The following is a 22,208-nucleotide window of genomic DNA, read 5'->3' as shown; positions in this document are numbered from 1 at the left end:
AATATAAGTGGCTCATTCCTAACCCTTACTGTCTGCAATCTTTCTGTTCATCAAAGATGCCATCTTTAAAAATAAACACACTGAAACAATATCAGCGCCCCTTTCTCCTCCTGACAGCTTGTCCACTTCACACAACATCCGACTCCTCTGCGCCCACTGAGCCTCGACAACCAAAAACAAACTCTACATCAAACAGAAAACCGATACAGTACCACCAGGGCCTACAGGTGTCTGTGTGTGTACAGGTGTGAGTGACGCAGCGAGCATGGCTGAGGCTGTGTGATAATGTGCGGGCATGTACAGATGTGAGTCTGTGTAACATCCCTCAGCCCGGTCCGTCCCTGCCAATACTTGCAGAGCAGACATAAATGTGGATACATGAGGGTATATTGGCCCCCGCCGGGCATGGACACGCATACTCATAGGACCCAGAGTCTGGTTGCAATTTCTCTTTTCTCTCTTCTGTGAGAAAACAACTTGTTATTATTATGACTCAAATGGTGGGTACAGATTTTTGGCAGCAGGAAGCGGGACGGCAAAGAGGAACAGTAATGCTCAAAAAATGAAAATAAGTGGAAAGTTGTCCAGTTTCTTTTCGCCAATGCCGACTTTATTAGCTGTCTGTATATGTCCATAAATATTTATAAACAGTGTAAAATTGCTATAAAAGCAGACGACGGGGAAAAAAAACTCCACACCCTGAAAATGACGAGGCCCCAGTCTTGGTCTGGCATTCATCTCACAGTCATTAAAAATGAGGGGGAAATTATTAGTGACAGGCTTATGGAATTACATCATGCTTTGGGTCACTGGGCCTCCCCCATAAGGAATAATAATGGGAGGAGCAGGGGTACACAATGATATCTGGAACTTAGGGACCAGTGCTGATCCTCCAAGTCTTGGATCGACTGTGTAGAACTGAGATTATGGCAATTTGCAGGCAAAATCAGGTCCTACATTGGGCTGCAATCACCACAGTGTGGGCAGAACAACACACTCATAGCCCTTTTTCATCTACATGGAACGGATTCTGTTCTGGTTCATGTACCTAATTTTGAATCATTCAGAGCATTTCAACTAGAAATCCTGGAGGTATGTTTTCAATACCGTCATAAATACAGGTTATCATCTTTCTATAAAACTCGTGTATAGTGCACAGCATGCACCACCAGAGCTTAGTCTCTGGTCTCTACAGGTGCAACAGGCAGCTGAGCTGAAAGACATCATAACACCTATTGGTAGAGGGAGAAGTTACAGGACTGTCAACTTAGGCGGCTACATTATGGCCTTAAAATAAAATTTCCATTTTTTTCACACCAAACCTGATTAACGACTTTAATTGATTTTTTTCCTTCTTTAAAACAAACTACAATTGACAAAGAAATTACTCAAAACAAATTATGCTTTGGATTTTAGCAATAAAAATTAAAGGCAAGCTGATATATATATCGTTATATGTTATATATATAGTAAACTGAATTTACCTTTTGGGGTTGAATTGCAAGCTGCAAACTTGTCTTTAACTCTGAAGGCTGCAGTAATTTCACAAAACATATTTACATGAATTCATGTGTATCATATCTTTAGCAATACGCAACGCAACTGTATCAGTAACAGCTTTTAGTATGTCTGCATCACCTGTACTCGTCTATATTAGTTACATCGAGGGTTTAGAGAACAGCAGAACTTCTTCTACAGCTGCCAACAGCCACCTTCACTCCAAGTTAGAAATCAAAGCAAGGCAGTTGGGCTAAGGCACCAGGCCTCCAAATCACAAAATCCACTCCTGATTACAACTAAACAGCTGGATGAGAGGTCTGCCACTGCGCTGCTCTCAGTCTGCTCTGATAGATCTAAAGATCAGCTGTGTGATCAGCCAGCTGTGATCAGGCAGGTGTGATGTTTGTTTTTATTACGCCCACTTTTTGTCAGTCTTTGAAAATAGTAAAATTAATCATTTGGGCTCAGTTACTTTGGTTCGGACAGGAATGTATTGCTCAAGCTGCGCTCTACTATCCAAATGCGCGCACACACCTGACTCACGGTCTGTATTCAGGCACGTTTCCGAAAAACAAAATAGCAATTCTGATGCATTTTCAGTATTTACTCTCTGACCAGCTGCTATTGGATGTTCAATCAAATGTCCCTCTTTCGTTTACTGGGGCGGTCCTGCGCAAACCTTGCTTACGTCTAGGCGTGGCGGGGGGTCTCTAGTCTCGTTAACATTGTAGGGAAAGACTGCAGATTTGCAGCGGGTCGCTGTCCTGTCATATAGGACACAGCGGGAAAATGCTTCCACTACTGACGGCTGCTTTTTAGCGGCTGTTTGTGGGCTGACGCTGTCTTGTGCATCTCAGAGTGAGACACATTGTCCCCCTCAGCTGCTGCCTCTGTTTGACATGTTGAAACAAAGTGGTTATTTCAAACATGTTTTTTCCATCTAAATTGGTGAATTAAGGATTTATTTGGACCAAACCGGAGCTGATGATTGTTGGAACAGTGGACTTACTAACTAGATCACAAGCATGAGTAACCAAGATGGTTTCCGTTAATATTTCATTATTAGTTGGTCCATGCTTGTTTTATGGGTTAAAACAAATATCTTTTAGAACAGAACAAAAGTTTGGTAAGGTAAACATGTAATTATTTATTTCTGCTGTGCACTGTGCAATGCCTTCTATTGATGAAACTTCCTTGATTAAAATAGTCCAATCAAAACTGGAGAAAACTCAGGCTGGTTTGCTAGATAGCACCGAGGTTCTGAGAATCCTGAATGGGACTGGTACAGGAATCACAGCTAATTTGGTGGAAAAGAGGTGTCGGTGCAGCACTGTCTGCTATTCGATTTGTCCTTATACATAAGAGCTCTGGGAGCATATTTCTGGTTTACCGGTTGTTTAAATTATGTCCATATTATGATAAATAAAGAGAATGTGACACTGACGGGAATAAACTCCAGGAGGACTGGACAGCAACACATCCTCTGAATCTGATCTCTGAACGCTCAACCCTTTGCCAACAGTGTTGCTCTTGATGTTTTCCTCATTGTTCAGCTTCAGCTTCATTCACATGGTGCCAAAAACATTATACTTATTCATATGGTAACTGCAGATTTCCATTCATGCTAAATTGCAGTCAGCGGGGAGGAATGATTCTCATATGTTTTGGCCTGATTTATCATGTACTGATTCAAAAAAAGAACATTAAGGAAAGCACCTGGTCGGTACCTGAAGGACCACTCAGTCAGCATTTGCACTCAGGACTGTTTTGACAGTTTTTTGGAAATGCAACACATTCAAAATGAAAAATGTGTTGGAGCACTTACTTTTATTTTCCAGTGTGGCTTTTTCTGAGTTATTACTTCAATTACACATGCTGTATTATATTTTCATGCGAATATTAGGATATCACATTGACCTTGGACTTCTTGGACATAAAATGTCAGCACTTCTTCATCATATCCTGCTCGAAATTTGTGTGGAATTTCAGTGTATTTATTCTTGACTTACAGCCAAAACTATGTTTTGTGAGAGTACTGACCTTTGATTATTTGGCCAACAAATTCTAATCAGTTCACTCTAAAGTCCAAGTGGACGTTTCTGCTAAATTTGAAGAAATTATCTAAAGTCGTACTTGAGATATCGCATTGACATGAATGAGACAAACACAAGGTCAAAGTAACCTTGACCTTTGACCACCAAACTCTAATCAGTTCATTCTTGAGTCCAAGGAAGCGTTTGTGATGAATTTGAAGTAATTCCTTTAAAGGTGTTCATGAGATATCGCATTCACAAGAATGAGACAAATAAGATCACAGTGACCTTGACCTTTGACCACCAAACTCTAATCAGTTCATTCTTGAGTATGAGTGAACTTTTGTGCCAAATTTGAAGTAATTCCCTCAAGGTGTTTGTGAGATATCGCACTCACAAGAGTGAGATGGATGCAATGTTACAGCAACTTTGACATTTGACCACCAAAATATAATTCATTCATTCTTGAGTCGAATTAAACGAATTTGAGAAATTCTCACAGGGCGTTCTTGAGATATCACATTCACAAGAATGAGATTATGGACCTACATACAGATGGATAGGACGCCTGGTGGCTCAGTGGATAGAGCGGTGCCCCGTGTGCAGAGGTTGTGTTCCTGCTGCAGCGGCCGCGAGTTCGAATCCGGCCTCTGCCCTTTGCTGCATGTCTCCCCCTTTCCCTCTCCCCCTTTCACACTTACCCTGTCCTGTAAATTTAAGGCAATAAACCCCACCCCACCCCCCCAAACAGATGGATGGAACCCTGAAAAAAAAATGCCTCCAGCCATGACTATCACTGGCACGGAGGCATAAAATTTTTTTTTAAAAATTAGAAAGTATATCCTCGCATAAGAAGCCAGTTTTCTGTTTCATTATCACCCCCTACTTCTGAGAAGAGAGGACTCACCACTCCTGCTGATGTAAAAGGAACGGTTACACTCCATAGATGTGTTTGCATCTGTTGGCATATTTCCACCTCTGCCTAAAATGTGCACGCACAGAAATATGAACCATACAAAAGCATCAGACTACATGTTTCCATCAAAGAGAGTTCAACCGCAGAGTTTAAGTGGTTTCTCATAAACATGCAGTTTTCTGGCAGGCACCGGGCACAATCCCCGCCAGCCCTTCACCCCCTGCAGTTTCACACCATATCTGACATATTAGTGTCTCATTACGGATCTCCACCAAAACTCATCTCAAAAGGCCAATTAACCGAACAGAGTCAGAGCGTGCCAACAAGCTCATGTCCTTGATTTGTTTCCTTTGTAAATCCTATGATTCACAAGCCGTGTTTTCTCATTAGCTAAGAATATGTGTGTATCACATCAAGCTTTGCCTTTCTTTCTACTGCAGATGGTGAGGCAAAGTCTTCTTGGAGGCTCAACAGCCAAAATTATGTAGCAACTGAGCCTGCCCAACATTTCTCTCTATGACCATGAGGAATGTTTAACTGCCTAATTATCACTCAAACCCCACATGTGTGGAAGCACCTGCTTCTAATACACTCTTTTAGTCATTTCAGCAGGTGTTTCCTTCACTGTATATTACACGACATTGTGTGCCATTATAGCGGATGGATTTCTCCTTCATCTCCTACAGCTGCAGAAATAATACTGAAACACTGCCGCCGAAAGACGTGTGCAGAGACACAGTCTGCGTTCTGCTGGAAATCCTACAGTGAGCAGCAGGTCCTGTTCACCATGACAGACTACAGCAGGGACCCTCAACGTGCTCTGCTTGGGGGCCAATTTTACAAATGACAAGAGACCACGGGCCACTCGCAGCAGCCATATGCATTTCTAGGATTTTAGGATGATGTTTCTCAGACATTTCCAGGATTTTAGGACATTAATTGGACTTAAAAACATCTCTAGCAATTTAGTACATTTCTAGGATTTTACATATCTAGGATTTTATGACATTTCTCAGAATTTAGGATGTTTTAGGAATTATATCCTCCACTGGCACTTTTTTGATAAACAAACTCTATTTTGATGCTGTTTTATGCACTCTGGCACCTTATGTATACTAAAAGTACAAAAGCAATTCCCACTGTGAATCACTTTAATTTTTTTTGGAATTAGAAAATGATTGGGACGTCAGAGGTTTGGGAGGCGTCAGATTTGGTCAACGGGCTGTAAGTCAAGTATCACTGTAATATTACATTCAATTTGAGGTAATCAAAAGCACAATGCAATCCTCAGTCCCAAAACATTTTGTTCTTAAAGTACTGGGTTAGCACTGACTTTCAACCAAAAGTAAATCAGCAGTTTTATGTGTAAACAAACTTGTCTTGCTTTCACCAACTCCCCCAGTCTTGGCTTCAGCACTCCTTACGTGTCAGAACACAGAACCGGTCTTTATGGTGTAATATAACCACAAACTCAGGAAATGTATTACTCCAAAATAACCAGAGGCTCCATCTTAATTTCCCTGCAGCCCATCTTTAGGCCCCGGCTGACACCAGCCGTGCCTGCAGGGTTTGCATGAGCTCTGGTCAAACTCTCTTTCTCCTCTGAGCTGGCCATTGTTGTGGGGGATGATAAATATTTACTCTTCCCAGCTTGGCAGGGAAATGAATGAGAGGGGAGAGGGACCCATTGTGACAGAGGGGTCAGAGACGCTGACAAGCCAGCAGGGTCCTTCCCTCCCCACTGGCACCCAAAAACCCCAATACACGGACAGACAGTGCCAGGGATGGCTGGAGCTGGCACGACTCTGTGTGTGTGTGTGTGTGTGTGTGTGTGTGTGTGTGTGTGTGTGTGTTGTGTGTGTGTGTGTGTGTGTGTGTGTGTGTGTGTGTGTGTGTGTGTGTGTGTGTTATGGAGGATCAGAAAGACAATCAGATGGTGAAGAAGACGACCGCAGAAAGAGACAGAGAGAGGACTGAGGGTGGAGAAGGTTTCCCTTTGAGAGCTGTTTACATGACAGACCACCAGCGGAACTCATCAGACAATAGCGCACAGAGGATCCACAACAGCAGACAATGCTGACTCAAAGAAAAGAGGCACTGGTGTTATGAATACACACGTCCCTCCAGGCTTCATCTCTCCACTTAGCCGCTGCTCCGCAGGAGAAACCCAATAGTCATTTTTCTGTGGCAGAACAGGACAGGGCTTCCCAGGGCCAGCCAAACTTCAGTTTTCTATGTCAAAGCAACGGCATTTGTTTAGTTACACTTCTTTACCAAATAAAGGAAAACAAATAGCTGCTGGTAGTGGTCTGTGGGGAATCCAGTCAGAAAGAACAGGAGAAATCCTGGCACACACGCATTACACAGTCAAGACTGTATACATGTTTATGAGCACTACAAGGTGCACCAACAGCGACACACCAAAACATATTCCCATTCACCAGCAAGATACTCAACCTGCTCTGCTTTGCTTTTGCAAAATGACAGGAGGCCAGGGGCCAGTCACAGCTGCTCTGTACACGTGTCTAGGATTTTAGGATCTTTCTGAGATTTTAGGACATTTCTTGGACATTGGGCTGTTGCAAGGACTTAATGTCATTTCTAAGATTTCAGGACATTTCTAGGATTTTAGGATGTTTCTAAGATTTTTAGTAATGTGAAGGATTTCAGAACATTTTGAGGATTTTAGGACATTTCTAGGACTTTAGTATGTTGCTAAGACATAAGGACATTTCTTAGATTTTAGGATGTTTCTAGGATTTTTAGTAATGTGGAGGATTTCAGAACATTTTGAGGATTTTAGGACATTTCTAGGTCTTTAGGATGTTGTTAAGACATAAGGACAGTTAACGGTGGTACGGTATGTTTGTGGAAACATGTCGAACATGCTCATGCATATTAGGTGACATCACCAAGACGGGCCCGGCTTCAAGTACTTACTCAAAGTAATTGAGCCTCGTTACGGTGTACTTTACCAAACCCTGACCTCTGTGAATCGTTACACCCATACTAAAAGTACAAAAACAATTCACAATGTCAATCACTTTATTTTTTTGTTAATTAAAAAATGGTTCGGGTGCCATTGGCCACCCAATCAGGTCCCAGATTTGGCCCTCAGGCCATAACTTGAGTATCACTGCACACAGGCCTCAGCTTTAGGGTCAAACTTCTGGTCCTCAATGGGACCCCCCTGTCTGACCTCACTGTCCCCAACACAGCCAAGAAAGTTCCCTGGAGTCCTCCATGAGAACTTGGTGAAAAGAAACAGACTTAATTCATCCTCAGCAGAAAAAAAGTCCATGTTTGGATATCTGTTACTGAGAAAATAACCTTTCATGTCCACGCTCGCACATAGAGCGGGTCAGCCACGTGTCACACACAGATGTACACGCTGGCTTCCTACTACTGTGAGGGAGGCCAGCGGAGCTCAGACAAAACCTCAGCACATACAACAATAAACAGAGCTCACATTTGCATTGATCTGCAGCCGTGTGCCTGTGCCTCTCCTTCATTTATCACTTCCTCTCTTGTTGCCTGCTATAAGATCTGCTTCCTGTCTGGAAACAGCGGGAAATGAACAGAGCGTGAGTGAATTCAAATGTTTCTGTGGCCGTGGGCTGAACTATACATGAGAGTGCTAACACACAAACGGTGGATCAACGAGAGAAGACTGTGCAGCAGCTACTGAGACTGTGGGCAGGATGCTCGTTATCTGGAGAAAGCACAGGGAATGAGAAAACATGCTCTTTATCGAGATAAACTGTAGATTTTTGTTGAATTTGTCAAATTTATTTTTCACTGTACGATTCATTTTTTGTAAGAATATTGCTTATATATTATTTTGCAACTTTTTTTGTGTGTACGTACATTTTTGTTTTTGCTGATATCTGTAAAACTGGAAGATGACACACGGTTTGTATTGTGACAATGTCCTGTAATTCCATGTGGAATGGGCCAGACTGGCATCACCGAAATAAAAAACTAACAAACTAAATAACTATTTATTTGGTTTACGCCATCTCGTAACCCTTTGCGTCCTTCTGCATGGCCGAAGGGGCGTCCAGACAAAGTACTGCACAGAGAAAAAGGACAGTCTCATTTAATGAGTGGTAGTAGTGCGAGCACATGAGGTGTGTGTTTTCCATCTGCAGAGCTCTGATCACGACTATTTAGTCACATTTTGTGACCTTGGAGCACCAGAGCAACTTGGAAACATTTGCAGTATCTGAAGTGGACAGAAGTGTTAGTTTGTTTCCAGCTCACAGTGGATGAATCCTCAAACTGCAGTTACAGTTTAACTTTCTGCTAACATCCAACTGTGACCAGAAGCTTCAAGTCCACAATTAAAACATCAACACTTCTGGCTCAAGATAAACCAGGTCCTTCAAAATAAAGGCACCATGGTTTAGGATTTGATTAATTAGAACAATGTTTTATTTAACTTTACTATAACAGTACTTTTTAAAACTTTATACTTTATTTAACATTATAAGAGTATTTTATTAAACTTAATTATAACAGTGGTTTATTTAACTTTATTTTATGGCAGTGGCTACTTTCTTTGTAACTGTAGTTTATTTAATAATTTTGTATGTTAGTAGTTTACAGTAGGTAAAAGGAGTAAAAGGAGAATTCAAAATATTGAGATACATATTGTGTTTTGTGATATAGCCTAAAAATATCATGATATAATTTTAATGCTATATTGTAGAAGCAATGGCCACAAGCCGAAACATATCGGTCTAATAAAGTTATTGTTTAAACTACGAGTGTTGCTGGAGCTCTCTGAACTCTTAAAAGTCACATTGTCCAGCTCTGATTTCAACAAGTCAAAAATCTCAGGAAAAGCAAGTCTGAGAATATTAAAAGCATGTGTTATTGATCACTAAACAGGAATCTTTTTTAAATGTTCCAAAATGTTTCAACATTAGCAGATTTTCATCACATTTAATGTCCCTTGATATTAATATGTAGTTTCACTAAGCAAGGTTCATCGTAAATTAAACTGGACGTATTTCCAGTAAAATTATATTTTGGCTGGAGAGCCGCCTCCATCTGAGCTTATGCACTGATGTCATTTCACTACACCTGTGTCTGGTTATACCGAGGAGTGGTGTTTTCTTAACGCCTCCCTATCACATCCAAACACAACCGATTATTAAAATCAACAAATCATAAAACTTTAATGAAGACATCATCCCGAGCAGTCGCAGCTGACGCGTCTAATGAAGCACAAAACACGAGACTGTCTGCCAACATGAACTTATTGGACATGAAACGGCTGCCAGAGGCGTCTTCACACAGACGCACTGTAGTGTAGACAAACATGCCGGGACCCTTCATTAGGCTAATAAAGCCTGCTGGATGACCTGAGGCCTTGGATGATGGAGCAGCAGTCATTTACAACTCTCCATGATCAAAGTCCACCAGGCTGTGTTTGGTGTGTGTGCTGGAGAGGAAGGCACAATGAGCTGGCAGCCCAAACGTACAGTCAGCCCAGTAATCAAAGGTTCCCATGCGGCAGACAGTCAACACAGCTGCTCACAGAGAGAGGGCAGGATCAGCTGCTGTGCACTGGCACACTCGTTTGAGTCAGCAGGCTCAGAAACATCAGGAACAATTACAGAATCCTTTAGAAAGGCTTTCGAGTTTTCTCCAGCCACCTTCATTTGTTTTTCATTAATTAATCATTTGATATGTGTTATGTATATGTGAAATATTTACCCAGTCCAATGATGGACTCTTGAGAATGGTTTGGTGACAGACTGATTCTGTATCCAGTGGAAATTCAAGTTACAGAGGAGGTTCGGTTCAATTCAACTCAATTCATAAAGCCCATTAAAGTCGTTTAGACGACATTCTAAACATTCCAAAAATTGTAAAGGGAAAGAAAAAATGCCAAAAAAATGTCAAGAAATAAATTGCCATTTTGTGTGTGTTCAAGTTATTTGACATGCCTCCCCCTTTTTGCAACCCCCAGCAAGAAATCTGTAAAATGTGCAAGAAAATAACCTAAAAAAAGGGAAGAGATAGATAGCTATATCAACAAAAAATCCATATATTTATATATATTTATTAGTTCATTAGACATTTTTTCTTAGCTTTTTTTAACAAATGGTCCTCAATTCAATTCAGTTCAATTCCATTTTATTTATAAAGCCCATTATCAGAAATCACAGTTTGCCTCAGAGGGCTTTACAGCGTATGACATCCCTCTGTCCTTAGACCCTCACATCGCCTTAAGAAAAACTCCCCAAAAAAACTCTGTGTAACGGGAGGAAAAAAATGGAGGAAACTTCAGGAAGAGCGACTGAGGAGGGATCCCTCTTCCAGGACGGACAAACGTGCAATAGATGTCATAAATAACAATTATATAATGTCAAAAAAGAAAGAGAAAAAAAGGGGAAGAGGGATGGAGAGAGGGGGAGATATGCTCAGCAATAACGGTAACAATAGCATGTTACATTACAATAGTGATCGGTGTAAAATTACTAAATGCACTGTATATGTGTTCCCACTGCATATTATAGTGGAGGCAGGGTGCCTCGCCTGAAATAAAACCACCCATCTCAGATTGAAGAAAATGATTGCATTGACCTTCACAATCAATGCAAAGGAGCACAGACGCTACATCAGCATGTATAACATGTGAGTGAGGCAGCGTGGGTCTTATTAACCCTAAAATTGTGCAAATTGAAATTGCAAATATAAAATGATGGAAACACGTCAATTTTGAAAAAAACTCCCATTTATTACAAAAAAGTTTTTACACTCGCAGGAGGATTTATCTCAGGCCAATATGCACCACATAAGGAGGTTATAATAAAGAACCCCAGCAATGAGTCCTAAAGCCCGGAAATGAGTTAGCATTTCAGCTCCTCTGGTTCCCTCGTCTTACAGTCAGTGGGTTTTTTGAATGTGTTTTTGGTTAGAAGCCTGAAATAAGGTCTGTGGTTAACACAAGCTGTAGATACTTTACAGCCTCATAGTGGTGGCGATGCGACCCTAGTGTCTAGCCTAACGTTAGCGATTTATCTGGCTATCGCGTTTCAGCTTTAAAAAAATCCTGAAAGTGGTGGTCATTTGTGGAGATTATTTCGCTGAACAAAACGTGTAAGTATCGTAAATGTTTGTTTACCATTGAGCTTTTTTTCTGTAATGACCAAAGATCCAGCGGAAAAATCCCATAGGCTTTTTGGTGAGGGAACCAAGACAGCGTTAGCTTAAGGGTTGGCCTACAGAAAGGCATCTTCCCTGTGGAAATCCATAACATGTAAGTGAGGCATTTCAACAATCAACTGCTGTAACCTAACCAATAATGGACACACAAAACATTAGGCTGATTGATCCAGTAGTTGAACAGATACACACACTCCATCCAAACACATGACCAGAGGAAAGATCCCCGCCAGGTTCACGCTTGGCAAAGATAAAAAAGGAATGGCTAAAAGCAACAATGAGCATGTATGGTCCAACCACTTCATGATTCAGTGTGATTCATGAGGAGCATTTTGCACTCCACTGAGGCACGTTAATTCCACTGATTCTTACGAAAATCTGTATAATTTGTTAATCATGTTTATTTTTAGCTCTTTTACCAACTACCTCAAATGACTTTCCTCACGGAGCTGCCACGTTATTCGCTGTAATTTTGGTCTACTTGATTATGACCGTAATTTCCTGTAGGAAATGATGACAGTTAAAAGGGAGAACACATGCAGAGGAAACGCTGATTTAAGATGCACCAAGAGTCCAAACACAGCCAAAGAGCGCCGAGTGAATCGGCACCAAAAAATTAAAGAATTAACTATTATTATTAGCAGATTTCCACTTCGTGGCCTGGCTTAAACAGCGTTAGCCCTGGACTAATGTCCGTGTTTACTTCCTCTCAGGCTCTGAAAAGCTTTTCAAAGGCTGTGGCGTCTATCAAAGGGAGAGTCTGAGCAGCTGCAGGAGGTCAGGCCAGCAGGAGGAGCCGGGCTGGGCAGCGCTGAAGCCTCCAGTCCAGCAGAATCAACACCAGACGCTGTCCAGGTTACAAAGCAGCCACAGCTGCTCCTTTAGCTGCTCTCCAAATTCAGCGATGATTACGCACACACACACGCACACACTGATCACACACAGTCATAAATGAATCCAGTCACGCACACATTACGCAAAAATACTTTATACATGTGCATGTTTGTACGCATGACAAGGTACACCAACAGTAACAAACGTACTCCCATTTAGGGATTTTAGGGCATATTTGGGATTTTAGGATGTTTCTAGGATTTTAGGACATTTCTATGATTTTAGGACATTTCTAGGATTTCATAACTTTTCTAGGAATTTAAGCTGTTAATAGGATTACAAGACATATCTAGGATTTAAGGACATTTCCAGGAATTGAAGACATTTCTAGGATTTTTGGGATGTTCCTGGCATTTCATGACATTTCTAGGATTTCAGAACTTTTCTAGGATTTCAGAACTTTTCTAGGAATTTAAAACATTTCTATGATTACAGGATATATCTAAGATTTTAGGACATTTCTTTGATTTCCAACATTAGTGGGATTTTAGGACATTTCTGGTGTTTGAATTGTATGTAGTTTTTTAAGATGCATTTAGGATTTCAGGACATTTGTTAGATTTTAGGACATTAGAGACTTAGCTAGGACCTCTATTGGGGGGTGCGGGAGATCCTCAAATGGCACTTTTTGATGCTGTTTCATGCACTCTGAGCACCTTATGTATACTAGAAGTACAAAAACAATTCCCAGTGTGAATCTCTTTATTTTCATGTTGAGTATCACTATGATACACTGACTGAATACATCTATTCTGTCCATAGCTGCGCACACACACACACACACACACACACACACACACACACACACACACACACACACACACACACACACACACACACACACACACACACACACATACATCCAGGAGTGTTCCCTACATGTTAACATGACAAGGCAGCCAATGTGAAGGAATGGGGGAGGACAGACTGGCGTCCTGCTGGAACCAGCTGAGCCTCTGAACAGAGAGAGCTGTTGGCTGACTGACACGGCCCTGAAAGGCTTTCAGCGGGTCAGCTCGCAGCCAAGCACAAAGACAGATTGAGTGAGTGTGAGAGAGAAATGTGTCTTTGTGTGTTTGTGCGTGTGTGTGTGCCTGTGATTACCTGTGCATGCAAGGCTGCTCTGCAGTCTGACTTTAGATTTATACTTCAACAAAAAGTCATGTGCTGGACGAGGTAAAGGGACATGGCTCACCCAGAACTGTTGATAGTGTTTTTCTTGGTGGGGATAATTTGTGAACAGTCATACACATCAAACACGGCTATAATCACAAATCATCCAACAAGCGTGTCTGGAGAGTAAAAACAACATTCACACATCTGAGCTGGCGTTGGAACATCCACAACATATCATCATTAAAACACGGTTGAGAGATCCGTGTTTCCTGATACAACTATTACTTCCTGGAATGAGACTCCACATAAAGGTCTGTGAGGGCAGTGTGAGCTGTGAGCCGTGGGTAAACAGCTTTACCTCGCTCACTGACCCAGTTGTAGCGAGGTGAAGAACAAACATCCTCACCTTTTAGCGAAGGCTTGTCTGGACTCGCAACACAGAGGCAGAGGAGAAAGGAAGAGGACCAGGAACGGCTGCCTCACTGCTCACGTCCTAACTCTCTAACTTTCTGCCATGTTTTCGTGATTCGGCTGCTAGTGATCAAGGGCCGCTGAATAAGGGACATGTATTCTTCGGTCCCTAAGTTAGTCTGCACAGTTCAGAGCAAGGGGAGGGATGGTTTAAAGTTGGTTTAGGATAAATTCTTCCTTTAGACAGAAAAAAATGAAACTCAAAGTGAAAAAATGTCACTTTTTGGAGGACAACAGGCTTGCCCAATATCACTGTATAATGGTATACCAGGGTATTTAGAAATCCTGAAGGTACGCTTTTAATTCCTTTGAAAAATACAGGCAATCCTGTCTATTAACCCTTTGTAACTTGAGCAAGAGTGTGTCTGGGGTAGGGGCACCCACTGTGCCGACACCTTGTGATCCAGAGGTGCATCAGTGAGGAAGAGACCACGCACTTCATGGCTTCATTGTCAGGTGAGAGAGAGACTATGCGCTTCAGGAGGGAGAGATGGCAGTTTCAGCGCATCAGGTGCGAGAGAGACACCGCGTGCCACGGAGCTTCAGTGTAAGATGAGAGAGAGCCTGGTGTGCCCCCAACAACTTGTTAGTGGTTGTGACACCTTATGGTTTGTAAAGTTGAAAAAAAGTTTACACAATATAATAATCTGTGTCCAGTGTTTTGAATGATTCTGTTAAATTTTGTTGTGCGTCTGAAATGGTATGTGTCCTCATTCTAGAAGATACTGAATTTCTCCTGCTCTGTGCTGCAGGACAGAGCTCCACTGGGGGTGAGCTGTGGGGGGTCTCACGTGTTTGCGCTCTCGTGCTGCTCACAGAGACACTGAAATGGCTCAACTCGGTCAATAAACCCATTTATATAGGACGTTTGTAAAATCATCATTCCTGTCACTGTGTGTGTGTGTGTGTGAGTGTGTGTGTGTGTGTGTGTGTGTGTGTGTGCGTGTGTGTGTGTGTGACCGGCCCAGCGTCACAAATACTGAAATGACATTTATTCTCTGACAAAAAAAAGGAAATATCTCAGTTGAAAACCAAACCAAACCAAAACCAAACCAAATACATACCCAAATAACTAAAACCCAAATATCTGCATATCTGGGTCCAGCCCTACTGTTTATTAGCACTTGTGTCGTATTTGTGCCTCAATTAAACAGTCGTACACAGTCCTGTAGAACCTCTATCTGTGGAAATGTTTCTACAGTCTTTGCATGCGCAAAACACAGCGTGATGCCTTGTAATCAAGAGGTATTGGTAACAGTGCCTGACCTGGCTAGAACAGGGATTGCTAACAACATCTTAGTTTTTCATCTTGTACTGAACACAGTAAACTGGTGTGACATCAGTTACAACTCTGAAAAGTGGAACTCAGCATTTCTCCTTTCAACAGCCTTCAGGAGAGCATCAGAAATGACTCTACATGGTTATCATCAGTATCAAGATCAAGACCAACACAACTTTATTTATCCCAAAAGGGATAAACAGTTTACAGTCAACCAATGCACAAAACAGTAAAGACAGTATAAAAAACACACAGTCAACAGCAGCATTCAAACATAGCCATGTTGGCACGACAGATCAGCAGATGGACAACCCTAACATAGCAGCAACAACACACAGATCACTACATGGGCAAAAATGCCCAGCCATAAAGCAACCCTAAACATACAGCCACAAGAATAAAATAAATTCATAAACCATGCTGCTCCCCAGATTTACCGCACTGACCCTTATGACCATTAGTTAGGCCTACTGCTGTCAGCAGCATTTAAAAGTCTGATGGTGGAAGGAATAAAAGAATTTGAATATCTGTTAGTTTTCCCTAGAGGGGCAAGAAAGCGCCGTCCAGAGGGCATCGAAGACAATTCACAAGAAAGAACATGGTCAGACTGACTAATAATTCCCTTTCTGGACAACTCCACAAAAAAATCATCTGTCAATGCTCAGTCAAAGCCAGTGTCAGTGGTGACTATTTGCAGGATGTGGATTACATGAACAAAAGTACTGTTTAAAGAGGAAAGAGATACAGTGTGATGTGTGTGAAGAAATGAAACACAAGTCTTACCTGTTGGGTGAAAAAGGACCATGCTCTGCATCTGTTCATGCAGTCAGACAGCCAAACTTCTCACAGAGACAGGTGAACCTGTAAAGGGACACAAAGACATAACTGAATCACAATGAGAAAACAAGCCAGGGCTTAAAAAAATATTCCACTGGAGTAAAAGATCAGCAGCATTCCAGTGAGTATGAAGAAAACAGAACTTCTACAATGGATGAAACTGTGCTTAAAATAGGTTTAATATAATTGCTAATTTTCCATGAAAATCCTTGGAAACAAGCAGTTCTAAACGTTCCAGCTCCAGAGAGCAGCCTGCAAAAGAAGTGATGGAGGAGGTTAAATCCAACCTATTTCCTAAAATCCTACCAATGTCCTGAAATCCTACCAATGTCCTAAAATCCTACAAATGTCCTAAAATCCTACAAATGTCCTAGCATTCAAGAAACATCCTAAAATCCTACAAATGTCCTGAAATTCTAGAAACGTCCTAAAATCCTAGAAATTCCATAAATTCTAGAAATTCCACAAATCCTATAAAGTCCTTACAAATCCTAGAAAATGTCCTAAAATCCCAAAAACATCCTTAAATCCCAGAAATATCCTGAAATTTTGGAAACGTGCTAAAATCCTAGAAATGTCCTAAATCCGACAAACATGTTAAACTCCAGGAAACGTCTTAAAATCCTAGACATGTCCGTAAATCCTAAAAATGTCCTAAACTCCAAGAAACACTTTCAAATCCTAGAAGTGCCCTAAAAGTGTTCTAAAAATCCTAGAAACGCCTAGAAATTCTAGAATGCCCTAAAATCCCACAAATGACATAAAATCCTTGAAACATGTATGGGGCTGCTGTAACTGGCCCCTCGCCCCCTGTAACTTTGCAAAAGTGGCCCCAAAGCAACTCAAGTTGAGTATCCCTGCTCTATTTAAACACGCAACCCTCCAGTTGAGAGGTCACAGCCCCGCCGGGTCCCCTCAGTCCATTAATCAGGTCTGAAGAGGTCACTGCACGGTGAAGGTTACGCACTGTGACACAACAGTCGCAGGAGAGGCTACAGGTGATGCTTTGACACGTGAGGAGAAGAGGAGATGTTTGCTAAGAGGTGAAAGAACAAGGAGACAATATGACTCTGCCTGCCACTCCAGTCCAGGAAGGTCCATGTAGCCCAGGAACAAGGTTTTTATATGTCCTTGAGTGTGTCAAACAGCTCAACAGAAATGAAGGCCGTTCAAACCCAACATATGGTTCACATCACCAATTAACAAGGTGTGTGTCGATAGGGAGAAGATGAAGAGAGTGGCAGCCGCAAAGGGAGTTTAAATATGGACAGATGAGGAGGGGGGGGACTATAGGCCAATTTAGACTAACAACCTCAGGTCACAGGGACCATTTCACCCAACATAACATGGCTCTGAGTTCCTCCCCGACTCTGTGTCTGACACAGTGGACGTTTGGACAAATCAATTATTCAAACTAGACAAATAAGTTATTTGCAAATGTTACTGAGGGCCTTGGGAGAAAGAACCGCTCAAATTCTTAAATGTTTGTCCACTAACATATAAAAAGCAAGAATGTAACACTATGGTAAAATAACTTTTTAATCAAGGACATGTCCCCAGTTTTTTCTTCCTTCAGATAGGACTTTCATTTTCATGATTATCAAGCATTCCCGATGTATTCACTGGCAAGGACATGCTAATGCAGTGATACTCAACTTGAGGCCCATGGGCCAAATCTGGCCCCCTAGGGTGCTGGGTGGCCCTCCAACCATATTTCAATAAAAATAAAGTGATTCATAGTAGGAATGTTTTTGTACTTTTAGTATACATAAGGTGCCAGAGTGCAAAAAACAGCATCAAAATAGAGCTTGATGATTAAAGAAAAGTGTCAGTGGAGGATCCCCCACACCGCCTGACAGAGGTCCTAGCTAAGACCCTAATGTCCTAAAACCCTAGAAACATCCTAACATCCTAGAACTGTGTTAAAATCCTAGAAAGATCCTAAAATCGTAGAAAAGTCCTAACATTCTAGAAATGTCCAAACATCCTAGAAAGGTCCAAAATTTAAGAAATGTCCTAAAATCATAGAACATCTTAAGATCCTAGAAACATCCTAAGATCCTAGAAACGTCCTTAGATCCTAGAATCATTAGAAATTCTAGAAACATCCTAAAATCTTTGAAATATCCTTAAATCATAGAATCATGCTAAATTTCCAGAAACATCCTAAAAATGTGCTGAAATCCTAAAAATATCCTAAAATCCTAGATATGTCCTAAAATCATAAACATCTTAAAATCCTAGAAACATCCTTAGATCCTAGAATCATGCATAAATTCTAAAATCCTAAAAATGTCCTAAAATCCTAGATATGTCCTAAAAACCTACAATCTTGCTAAAATCCTTGAAATGTGCTAAAATTCCAGAAAGTCTAAAATTTTACTAAAATTCTATGAACATCCTAAAACCCTGCAAACATCCTAAAATCTAAGAAATTTCTTTAAATCCTAGAAATGTGCAAAAATCCTAGAAATGCCCTAAAACCCTAGAAATGCCCCAAAATTCTAAAAAACAAAAACAAAAAAACAAAACACCTCAATTCCTAGAAACATGCATGGGGTTGCTGCGACTGGCCCCTGGCTTTCTGTCTGTTTTGTAATGCATGTGCATGTGGCCCCCAAGCAAAGCGAGCTGAGTATCCCTGGGCTACAGGCTTCAGAAGCTCAAGTGTTATGCATCCTGGTTCATGTGGACCGCCAGCACGGCTCCACGAGCAGGAGAACTCTTTTTCAGTCAAAATGTAGATTGGTGATGTAGATTCTCTCCTTTGTCTTCTTCAGTGTGTCTTGCAACCAACATGTGACAGCAGTGTGTTCAAGTGGAAAGGCCCGGGCCTCATAGTGATTTAGCTCCAGGAAGACCCAGATTGACCCTAATTAATTCGCATACAACCATCTCGCAGACAATTCCCATCTACCCTGGGTCAGTGGTAGGTCCGGGCCAGGCATGTGCGCACCAATTAATCCAATGGCTCGAGTCACAGTCTGCTCTCATTTCCAAAAGAGTCAATCACATTCTGGGGATTCATGAGCAGAGTTCTCCTCCACAACGCAGATGAGACAGAGCTTTGGAAATAACACTATTCCAGGGAGGGGTCGGGGGGCTTTGGTTTCACAAGAACAGGCTAAAAGGAACTACTCCCTGAATTCCTACCTTTCCACGATTCTGAAAAAGTTCCCTTTGAGCCTGTGAAGACACAAACAATCTGTTGATTCAGTGGCAGAATCCTTTCCCCTAAGCCGCTATTTGCTTTAGCAGCGATGACACAAGGGGAGGAATTTGAGCAATGCCTGTGTATCGGAGACTCATTTCCTCTGAGTGAGAGCCGTCTCCAGACAGACAAGATAGCAGCAAAGTCTGCTTTAGTCCTGCACCTCTGGCTCTAGCTCACTGTCCTGCAGACCGGTTGTCTCAAGTTCATTTTGAGGCAAATTTTACAAACCATAACTCCTCTGAAACAACCATTTATACTCCTTAGCAGTTCTTTTTCATTACTAAATAACAACTTTTGTCTTTTATCTTTAAAAATAATTAATTCAGGGGCGCCTGGTGACTCAGTGGATAGAGTGGCGCCCCATGTACAGAGGCCATGTCCTTGCACCAGCGGCCACCGAAAAAGACATTATTACCGGCACAGTAAAGAAAGAAAGACGCAGAAAATAGATTATTTTTCTGTTTTGCAAAACGTCAGTGACAGGAGCGGCCATATTCAAATGCATCCCTGGGGCCAGAGTCAAATTTAATGCTGCTGACTAAGGCTAAGTGTAGATTATGCGTCATGCCTCCACTATCAATATACACATGGGGCTCTTATCACAACTCTATCAACACCTACGATATTTGATGGAACATCACATGCTATCATAGAGTGCATTTAGTAATTTTACATCTATCTCTATTGTTATATGATATGCTACTGTTATTGTTATTGCTGTGCTTCTCTTCCGTTCTCTCTGTCTCTTTCCTCTTTGTTATTACTGTAATATAATTGTTATTTACGACATCTATTGCACGTCTATCCGTCCTGGAAAGGGATCCCTCCTCAGTCGCTCTTCCTGAGGTTTCTACCATTTTTTCCTCCTGTTACAGGTTTCTTTTGGGGAGTTTTTCCCTAGACGATGTGAGGGTCTTAAGGGCAGAGGGATGTCGTATGCTGTAAAACCCTCTGAGGCAAAATGTGTTTTGTGATAATGAGCTTTATAAATAAAACTGAACTGAATTGAATTGAATTGAATTGAATTGAACTGAATTGAATTGAATTGAGGACAATTTGTTAAAAAAAGCTAAGAAAAAATGTCTAGTGAACTAATAAATATATATAAATATATATTTTGATTTTTTGTTGATATAGCTATCTATCTCTTCCCTTTTTTCAGGTTATTTTCTTGCACATTTTACAGATTTCTTGCTGGGGGTTGCAAAAAGGGGGAGGTATGTCAAATAACTTGAACACACACAAAATGGCAATTTATTTCTTTACATTTTTTGGCATTTTTTCTTTCCCTTTACAATTTTTGGAATGTTTAGAATGTCGTCTAAACCCAGCAGGCCAGCGGGTCACATAAAATTTACACCATTTATCACAGTCAGATATTGCACCAACAGAAATTGTTCTTGGATTTTCAAACTTCCGACAGTCCTTGAACACATCATGTGTTGTTATACAGGTTTGTGGAAGAAAATCCCATGAATTTTCCAAAACTTTCAGGATATATTTAGTTTTCGAAAACTTTTCCAGGGCCTGGGAATTGCTCTTTTTGCAAATTCCATGACTTTTCAAGGTTTTTCATGACCGTACAAACCCTGCAAGTAGCAAACATGTCACGGCACGAAGCATTCATGCAGGAAACACTTTGAAACAATATTTTCCAGTGACCTCAGGAGACTCAACATGGATGAAAGCACATATCTCATCACTTGTTTGTTTTGTCTGAATAATCAGCGGCAGTCAATCATTGGCTATAAAGACAATAAATTCATGTGAAGACACCAACTATCTCTAATCCCAGCGCTCTTTTATTATTGAGTGTTGTATTTTGGAGAAATGACTAACTGCCTATAGGATTCCAAAGGGCTTACTGTCTCATTCTGCACCAATGGAAGTCTCTCCTAATTGTAAGGGATCAAAGTAGCCTCATAACTGCGCTGCTTTCAAGTAGAAAATGAAAAGCGTGAAAAGCCAGAACACGCTCTCCCCACGATGGGATCAACTCAAACTCAAGCAGCCTTGAGAAAACTTCGCTTGCTCAATTGGGGATCAATGCCAAGAATTATTGTGGCGCTTTGCCATCTGTGCTCGTTCTCTCTCGCCCTCCTCGATGTTTTCCACAGATAGCACTATGATATGTCATGAATTTACATGCCAGTAAAATGCTGTGTGTAGTTTAACCCTTTAAAACCTGAGCATATTGGCTTGATTTGTTTCCAAAACATTGGAAGAACACAATAAGCAAATTAAGACAAAATGACTCAAAAATTAGAGAGAAATCAGTAAAAAGTAAAATAAAATGACCTGAAAATTAGTTTAAAAGAATAAAAATAAAAACATAAAACAAGAATAAGGCAAACAAGACTTGGTGAAAGGTACTTTAAATCATATACCGTAACATAATTTTAAATATGTTTTTATCACATCACTAGAATTTTTTCCCTAGCTTTTCTGACAATGCTGGTAAAATGCTGTGTCTAATTTCACCTCAGCAAATTGGCTCGATCTCTTTATAAACATGGGAAGAAATTAAGGAGCAACAAAAGAAGAAATGACCCTAAAATCAGCAATTAATATTAAAAAGTACAATAAAATTCCCTGAAAATTTGTTAAAAAAAAAAAAAAAAAAAAACAAAAAAGAGAGTTAAAAAAAGAACAAGGCAAACAAGACTTGGTGAAAGGTACTTTAAAATTACATAATTCTGTAATATAATTTGAACTATACAGTATCATCATCAGAATTATGAGTATATTTTTTCTCTAGCCGTTTTCTTT

General features: G+C 40.9%; 1 protein-coding gene across 1 annotated transcript in view; it reads right to left on the bottom strand.

Moving 5' to 3' along the window:
• The window catches only part of disp1 (dispatched homolog 1 (Drosophila)), a 131,367-nt gene that overhangs the window by 77,605 nt on the left and 31,554 nt on the right, over positions 1-22,208 (bottom strand). Inside the window, exon 2 of the mRNA XM_042503355.1 lies at positions 16,172-16,249. The gene's annotated coding sequence lies outside the window, so the exon portion shown is untranslated. The remainder of the gene's footprint in view (positions 1-16,171; positions 16,250-22,208) is intronic.

Source organism: Plectropomus leopardus, chromosome 16, assembly GCF_008729295.1.
Source record: "Plectropomus leopardus isolate mb chromosome 16, YSFRI_Pleo_2.0, whole genome shotgun sequence".
Lineage (NCBI taxonomy): Eukaryota > Metazoa > Chordata > Actinopteri > Perciformes > Serranidae > Plectropomus > Plectropomus leopardus.
The sequence above is the reverse complement of the archived record's forward strand: the minus strand, read 5'-3'. Positions and strand labels throughout refer to the sequence as shown.